A 9,807-nucleotide genomic window follows, 5' to 3' on the forward strand; every position below is an offset into this window, starting at 1 on the left:
AGAGAGAGAGAGAGAGAGAGAGAGAGAGAGAGAGAGAATGAGAATTGGTGGTGTAACCGGTGTTTCCTTTTTAGAGAGAGGAAATTAGTGTTAGCTGTTTATTGGGATTACCGGATTAGAGACGTCCGTTGATTAAGAAAACATAAAAAGATATTCTAAATGTTATTATTTTAAAATTTTCAATTTAAATTTGATAAAAATTTCAGAAAAAGACTTAAATTCTAAACCTAAACCTAAATCTTAAACCTTAAAATAAAATAACATAAAAATCTCTCTTATTATTGAGTAATTACAAAAATTAATTATTTTACTATGTCTTTAAGTTAGTGAAGTACTACTTTTATGTTTAGATGACTCAAGTTTCTGAATTTTGTCCGAATAATTTTAAAGAAAGCAGACTTTCCTTTGGTTTGTCCTCTAAATAAATTAGGATACAGTTATAATCTATATACACTTAGGATAAATTTTTAAGAAATAACTATTCTCCACATAAAAGTACGATTCCTTTACTTTAGGTGACAAAAAGGGTTTAGTTAAAGTCCCCTCGTGTGAATGATGTATGTTTTGGAGACTTAGAACAAACACTAATAACAGGCCTGGGGAACAAAATCATTGGGCTAATTTAATCAAGTGGATCAAATTCTTGAGATAAGGATGTAATATTAGGAATTACATTCTCTTTTTTAAGAGTTATAATTTCAAAAATTTGAATTTTTTTCAGTAATTATAATTTTTACTCAAAAACATTCCAAAATTTTCTTTTACCTCCTTAACATAAAATTCACAATAAAAAATAAAATTAAGGCTGGTACTTAGAGTTTTAGCTTCCAATATGGTATAGATCAATTTAAGTAACATTATACTAGAAATAAAAAAAAAAAAATCTTTAAGTGTATTCTGGATTGTCACAAAATTCCATTAAATATTACAACAACCCATACTTTCTTAATGATACATATTATTGAATAAACAACAAAAATTGATAAGAACAAAATAACGTAAAACCAAGGGCATGTTCTATTTGCATTTTAATTTTTAATTTTAAGTTTTGAATTTATTTTTAATTTTTTATTTTGATAGTCTATTTTTAGAAAACTGAAAACACGTTCTGTTTGTCATTCTGAAAAATTATTTTTTAAAACAAAAAGCTAAAAAACGCTTTCTATTTGAAATTTTGAAAATAATTTTTAATAACATTTTATTTAATGAATTTGATTATTTAGTAAATTAGAAGTATTTAATGCTAATATATTGTTAAGAAATACATACATTTTAAAGTTGATGAATTTTGTAATATTTTTTCCAGTTACAAGAATAAAATATAAATAAATAAATTAATTAACTTGACAAAAAAATAGAAAGCATAAAAATAAAAATTAAAGACAAACTTATAATTACATAATGTTATTGTGAATGATAAGATTGTATCAAACAATTCAATAACAAGTGGGATTTATAAGCTTCAATACAAATACCATAAATAAACATAATTTAAAAATTAAAACAATAAAATAAAATTACAGACTCATGTATGAATCCTTTGATACTCATTCCACATTTATGTAGCAATTTGATTCTTGACTTGTCCCATTTGAATTGTTTGACTATCATCAAAATATATGACTTCCTAATCTTGATTTAATTCCCGCTTATCATCAACTCTCATATTCTTTAGTGAATATATGGCCCAAGCAACGTACCTTCAGATGGATGCAGTATGTATGCATGCAGTATATCAACCAAATGATGTCTAACTTCCTGATCCAAAAAAGAGCAAAGAAGAGGTAAATTTTTATCCAATAACAGAAGTTGCACCAACCAAGCAAAATTTGTAAGAACTGGGTATATATAAGGGTGGCAATTCGGGTTGGCGTGTCATAATTGTGTCATGTCGAGACACATGTATAACACGTATCAGGCTAACTAGAATACGACCCGTTTAATAATAGTGTCAAATTTCTTAAACCCGAACACAATACGTTTATTAAATGTGTAACACGACACAACCCGTTTAACCCGTTTAGCTAAACGTGTCGTGTCGTGTCACCTGTTAACCTGTTTAACCCGTTTAATTTAAACGGGCCGTGTTGTATCACCTGTTAAATGTGTTATTTAGTTTTAAACGTGTTATTTCGTATATAATCGTGTTAACATGTTTAAATCAACCTACTAACTCTTTTAATTAAACGTGTCATTTCGTATATAATCGTGTTAACATGTTCGAATCAACCCATTAACACGTTTTATTAAATGTGTCATTTCATGTCTAAACGGGTTAGACGGGTTGACTAGCCTAAGACACAAAAATAATCGTGTCATAAACGGGTTGACCCGTTTATGACCCAAACCCGATTAACCCCAACCCTAACCCGTTTAACTCTATGTCGTGTAATCAGGTCGTGTCCAAAAATGCCAGCCCTATATATATATATATTGTAACACCCCGTTTTTCCCAATTGTGGCATTAAGCTAGGATTTCGAGAATATTTTTTTTTCCAACATACACTTAATATAAATAATTTCTGAACAATCTCATTCTATCTTCTTAGCATATCAAACTTAATAATCAATAAGTTAAGACAAGTAATCATCACATATGTAGAAGCAAATCAAAACCTCATTGATACATAACCGTCAATTCCTTATTTATAACCAAGTAATTGTATCGATGTTCAATATCACATCATCAAAATAATATACATAATAACTGAATGTCTTGCACATAATCAAAGATCTACTAAAGATCTAATATAATGGCTACATCTCGATCATATCTTTTCTCTTGGTGCCACTACTTTCACTTGGAACATTTGAATATTCTAAGGACATAATCTAAATTAGATGTTGAATCATCTAAATGAGAGTTCAAAACATTTTCATGAAATAAATGCAAAACCATGAACAAACTGACATATGCTGACATGTTCTACCCCGAGAGAATCTTATACAACGCTTAACCCATACCACGGGAAAAGAGCAATCTCTTTAAGGGCAACATAACCATATCGACATATTGGCATAACACAATCCTAGGTTAAGAGGGGTAACATCAACGCATTTTCCTGACACCTTGGAAATAATCGTTACCACTCCCATCACATGAGGGTTAACATCAACGTAGGAACCCAGTACACTATAATCATGTCAGGGATTACGTTCCTACTCAAAAGTAACCCGAAAACACTACCCATTTCCAACACACATGCCAATGCCATATCCATAACATGCAATAATGCATCACATAAAACAACATTTTAATGCACGTTTTTCAATGCACATGCAAATAGACATTTTGGATGAACCATCCACATGAAATCAAACCTATCATAGGTCAAACCATTTGTATGAAACAAAATCAATTATAAGGTCGAACAACCCACAAATAAACTAAGTTTTAGGTAGGACCACTCACCTTGATCGAAACCCAAAACACCTTGATTCTCACTCAACCTTAATTCTTGAGCTAGGTTTCCAACGTTTCTCAAATTCGAGTCTTAACGTACCCTGACCATCGTATATATTCAAGGAATTCAATATTCAATCTTTCTCCTTTCTCCATTCCTTCTTCAACTTCTCCAAATGGTGTCTCCTATTTGTAGGCCTTGAAACTTGACCACTAACTATGTTATATTATATTATAATATTTCTTAATTATTTCAAATCTTTTCTAAATCTTCTAAGATATTCCAATCATTTAAAATTTTTCCAAATCTTCTAAAATATTCTAAGATTTTCTCAAATCTTCCATAATCTTTTATAATCATTCCAAATCTTCTAAAATCTTCTCCAATCATTCCAAATCTTCTAAAATTTTCTATAATCATTTCAAATCTTCTAAGATTTTCTACAATCATTTCAAATCTTCTCTCTAAGTGGCCAATGGTAGCTTGGCACATGTCTTTAGACTTGATTTAAATAAGGTTTTGGACTCCAAAGTAATCCAAAGCAGGAATGGAATGTTGTTTGAAAACCAAAAATGATCCAAAGTTGTATTGGAATGAGTTTTGAAATCCGCAATCATGATTTCCAATGGTTAGTTGGTTCAATTCCCTACTCCAATGGTCTAGTTACGGGGTTTCAAGAATTACACATTGATCTAAACTTTTTTGGTAATTGCACTTAGATCCCTCGCAACTTGGTCCCTGACTATTTTTTAATTGCACTTATGTCCCTGGAGAAAAGATTTATTACGCTAATACCCCAATATTTTAGATAAATTACACTTTTATCCAAACTTCAATATTTATGATTTTGCCCCTGGCTCAAAAACTGAACTTTTCTCTTAAGACCTTCATAACCCTTTGAAATGTCCTACTTCCTCAAATATTTGAATCTAAAAATCTCGGGTATTACATCATATTTGAGTCTAAAAATCTTTGGTGTTTCATATATACCTAGCAACCAACCATAATCGCTGCCACCAGTTGTCTCCGGTGACCACCCCCGGCCGAAAATTTCCACAATCAGAGCCTACCATTAAAAATGATAAGGCGATGGGGTTAACATACCCAAAAAACAACAAGATCAAATGACCAAATCTTCATAGATCTGATTTTTAATTTTTGGTCAGAATTGAAAAATGAAATTATAGTCGCCACCGCCCACCGTGGACGATGGTTTCTAGCGATCAGAGACAACCACCCTACACCCTTATCCCTATTGACCAACATACCAAAATATAAGCAGATCCAACAGTCGAATCTCCATATATCTAAGCTTAAACCTTCAGCCAAAATTAGTGATTTACAAGATCAGAGTAAAAGACTTACCTCCTTGTAGATTGGGGCCATTTTCACGGTGAAAATACGGCTGGATCCAAGATCAGATGGTTGGATTTTACAAAATCAGTGATTTACAGAGGTGTTCATGAGAAAGAATCCTTTGGTTGGTGCCATGGAGTGTGAGAGAATGGGACGCTCGGGTTGGAGAGGCTAGATAGGGTGTTTTCCACGTTTTCAATTTTTGGGAGTTGTTTTTGTTGAAAACACTTAAAATTACTTTTGGTTGTTTTGAGTTTTCTTTATAAAAATTTTCCTTGTTTTTGAAAATGCATTTTTGAAAATATGAAAGTAAACACATTTTTAGTATTTTGAAAAACTAGAAACTCAAAATAGTCTGAAAACAACAAAAGAACAAACCCCAAATTTTCGTCATCTTTCTTTTTCCTTAGCTAGAGTTTGGTTTATTGAGTACATTTGAATATGCCAATATAAAATATGAATTTTTAATTAAAGGTTAGAACAACTTATGTAATGCCTCGTTTTTTGAGACCGCTATAACTTAGGACAATTATGCGATAATAATTTTTTTTCCTATTTAAAACTACGACTAAACCATATCATTGCTCTTATCTATCCCAAAATTTCCATACATTTATCTCGAAAGAGAATCAACATAAACATTAAATGCAGAAGGTAGAATCGAACATAACATTTTAACATTAATCATAAATTAATTCTTACATCCTCATTTTCTATAAATATGATTCTACATCATCATTCCTCAAAACGCTCAGACTTCGAAATAGCAGAATTTAAATACATGGGTTACATAACATACATCCAATTCATCGTGCACTTTGCTAAGTGCCATTTCATGCCTCATTCATCATCGTTTCTGATACAATCTCCATCTGAAACGTTTGAATATTTCACGGAAAAATCCCAAGTTAGATGATGAATCATCTAAGTAAGGGAACAATAATGTATTTCGTGTATGGATGCAAAATGTCATTTTCCATATCATTTCGATTTGAGCCGATCGTACCTTATTGCTACTCCCCATTTTCACAGCCTCCTTACCAGGCTGAGGTGTATGGGTGCACCCTTAGCAGAGCAGCGGTCCTAGGTTGTACTCTCAAACCCTTATGCGAATGCATGATAAAAAATATCATCGTGTACATATGCATATTTCATCATCAATACATGTAAATGCAATCTACATGAATATATTCACATCAAAACATGACAACATGATAAAATCATTTACTTAAAATCAAGTTTTGGGTAAAACCACTTACAAATCAAGCATTTTCATAAAATTAAATCTAGTTGTGAAGTACTACTTATCTTGTAAAAAGATAATTTTGCCCCTAGCGTAATTTTGCCTCAAAATTCGCGTTGAATTTTCAATCATACTCAATTATGAACCTTGATGTACCCTAGGCATAATAATTATTTAAAAAAATCATATTTATAATTTTCTCTAATTTTCCTAATTTCTTCCATTTCCTCCTATTATTTCCTCAAGATTATGAAATAAATACTTTCTCATAAAATTTTCTCAATTTCTCTTCACAATAATTTCTAAAACAATATTCCCAAGCCCTAGAAATTTCTTCATAATTTTCAGAATTCATGTTCTATTTATTTCTCATTTTCTCTTTGATTTTCAAGCATCTATTGCCTCAAAAATCCATAATAAATACCAATCATGCATTTCTCTTCCAATTTTATCATCAAAAATTCTAAAATATTATTTTCATATTTATGAAATTTTTGAAGAAATTTTTGAAAATAGCTCACCTTCACGCGAAGCAATTTAGTATTCTACTACTACGACGAAGCATCGATTTGCGTATCGAACGTCTTTGCCATAAATTTTCACATGAACTACTAAACTCATCCTATAGTATTTTTCTAGGAATTTTTTTGGTATTTTTCTCTATATTTTTTTTCCTATTTTCTTTCTTTTTCTTTTTTCAAATCTCTTTCTCACTCTCAAATCTTTATTTCTTATAATCTTTCTCTTTCTAATTTAAGTCCTCCAACCTTTCAAGTTTTCTTTATTTATAGAAGGTTGAATTAAATTTAGCATAATTGTTGTGACCCACTATCTTTAATTATTTTGTCACATTTCTTAATTATTTTTCATTAAATCTCACACATAATTTTTAATTATTTGTCTACACCTTATTTTGTCTCCCACATTTCTTAATTATTTCACCCATTATCTTTGATTATTTGTCTACACCCTACTTTGTCTTCCATATTTTTCAATTATTTCACCTATTATCTTTAATTATTTTTCACTTTTCTTAATTATTTTTTACTAAATCTCACCCATAATCTTAATTATTTGTCTACACCCTATTTTATCTCCCACATTTCTTAATTATTTCACTCATTATCTTTGATTATTTGTCCACACCCTACTTTGTCTCCCACATTTCTCAATTATTTCACCTATTATCTTTAATTATTTTGTCACATTTCTTAATTATTTTTCACTAAATCTCACCCATAATTTTTAATTATTTGTTCACACCCTACTTTATCTCCCGTATTTCTCAATTATTTCACCCACTATCTTTAATTATTTTGGTACCTTAATTATTTTCTACTAAATGTTCTTTTGAATAGAATATTTTTTCATTTAGTTCATTAATTTTAAGCCCACTTATTCTCAAAATACTAGGATATTACAACTTGTATGCAAATATAATAGGTAGTATAACATGGTTCCATGTTACTAATTATCACCATGTGAAATAAGGGGTTCCATTACACAAGTAATTCATATTAACAAATGAACTCATTATTATCACCAATTAGTACATGATTACCATGCATAGATTTGTCACTAAATGTAATTGTCAATAAATAATAATTGGAATTATAGAATAAATGGAGAATATGGTATGATTTCATCACATGATGATAATGCATGTTTAACACACTACTTTTTCGAGCGTGTTACTAAACCAAAAATTAGGAATTCTTTTTTTAAATAATTGTAATTAATTTAACTTCTCTTGATAAATTAATTTTTTCCTCCTTGTCTCCTCTAGTGAATCCCTTAAAATATTTTCCTTTGCTTAAATAAGTTAACCTAATGATCACTAGAGAGATTCACCCTTAATTTATTTAAGAATGCAACCATTTATTTTAAAATCTTGATTGAGAGTGATAATCAGAATTTTAATGCATCTAAAGGTGTTTAGATTGAACCTCAGTGACGTTACTATTTTATATTATTTTTGAATCCTCCAATGTTACTATTTTATACTCTTTTTGAGTCATCTTTAGCCTATTTTTTTTTAGTATAGTTGTTACTTAAAATCCCATTGAAATCGAATACTTTAAAATATACAAAATGAAAATTTCACAACAATTATAAGACTTATAAGGTGACTGCGTGTAAAAATGTCAACTCCAAATAACATAATTTGTCACTTCAAAAAATTATACAAAATTGGTTGCTCAGATTTCTGGCAAGCTTATTGATGTGCCCAAAATGCCAAAGAGAAAAAGAGAAAACCCAGCACCTTCCTGTTGATAAGAAAACTCGCCACAACAAGAGAACACTAGGGTTGATTCGCCACACTCTTAGAAAGAAGAAGGAAGAGTGATAAGAATCCAAGGAAATTGGCCACTAAGCAAAAGAAAGCTTAGATAAGAATTTAAAATGCTTTCTGCATTTTAGATGAAAATGTTCATTAACCAAAAAACGTACATAAGAGGAACCATATAAATACTAGTCTTGGAACATCCATCCAAGCATGGGAAACATAAAAAAATAACTCTTGGAACATCCCTCCAAGCATGGGAAACAGAAACATTAAAAACTAAGTGGGAGATTAAAGCCAAAGTGGGAGACAAAGCCATAAATGCGCTTTGATTCCCCATAAATTCGAATTCCCGCTTCTTCATAATGTTCTGCCAAGCAAACTTAAATCGGCCATAAATCATAGCTGTAATTTTGTAATTGCATTCATGAATACAATAAATTGCTACTAAGATCGTGAGTTTTCCAATGACATATGGCATGCCTCTTAACTCCAAGCCATCAAAGAGATATGAAGGTTCCACGATTCCTTTCTGATTAATTTCGTGGCTGATCTCCCAAGCAAGTAAGCAAAGTGATTAATTTGGGCTTTAATTCCTCCAAGTGGGCTGGACTCTTTCCAATGAATAACTCAAATTCCTTTTGTAATTGCTTAGCCTTTGAACGTGTAATTGGCCCATCACTTGTAATTTCATGTCCTTGGTCAGCCTTTGCCTTAACTCCCTTATGATTCACATCACTTATGTACTTCGTGTATTTGATTAATCAAATCTTCACCTTTTCATGGGAGTTATACCCTGTTGGAAATATCACTTGATAAGAACATACCCAAAAAATATTTTATTTTATTAAGGTTTGAATTTGACTCTAAATAGGTTAAATTTGACCAAATGGGGCATATTTTTTTTTTTTTCAAAAACATCAAAATAACACGAAACCAATTTTTTCAAAAACTAGACTTCCTTGGTCATTATCTAAAATTATATTGTAATTTAATACTGTTGTAGCCTTGCCTTCAAGTGTTGGACAAAGGAAAAGGGTTTCGCCAGCAAAATGGGGCAAAATGAGCCAAGTCCCCAGTGCACTTCATAATTGCGGATGACCTTCCAGATGACTTTTTGGGGCATCTGTGCAAGCATATTTGGGAGACTCTTTTGTCACCCACCACCTGGTTAAGCTCTCGGTGACCCCCGAGTCACCCGAAAACCCCAAGATCTCACCATTCGTTGCCTTATCGAGATGAGGCTAGCCTCTAAAGGCTTTCCTTCCCCCTAGGGACCTTCTCCTAGGAGAAGGGGTTTCTCACCTAAGTCCTTCGAGCATGCTTAACCTGGGGACCACTGAATGCAGTAGGAGAGTCCTATGCATGTGCCTGGAAGGCTTGTACATCCCTTGTATCAGTGTGTCACGTGCATGTCACGCCTCCCAATCACGATTGATGAGTATAAAAATCCCTTGACCCTTCGAATTCTAGGATATTCTTCCGACCTTTAGAGCTTCTCTCTTTACAAATGTGCACCA

This window comes from Diospyros lotus, chromosome 14 (assembly GCF_014633365.1).
Source record: "Diospyros lotus cultivar Yz01 chromosome 14, ASM1463336v1, whole genome shotgun sequence".
Taxonomy (NCBI): Eukaryota; Viridiplantae; Streptophyta; class Magnoliopsida; order Ericales; family Ebenaceae; genus Diospyros; species Diospyros lotus.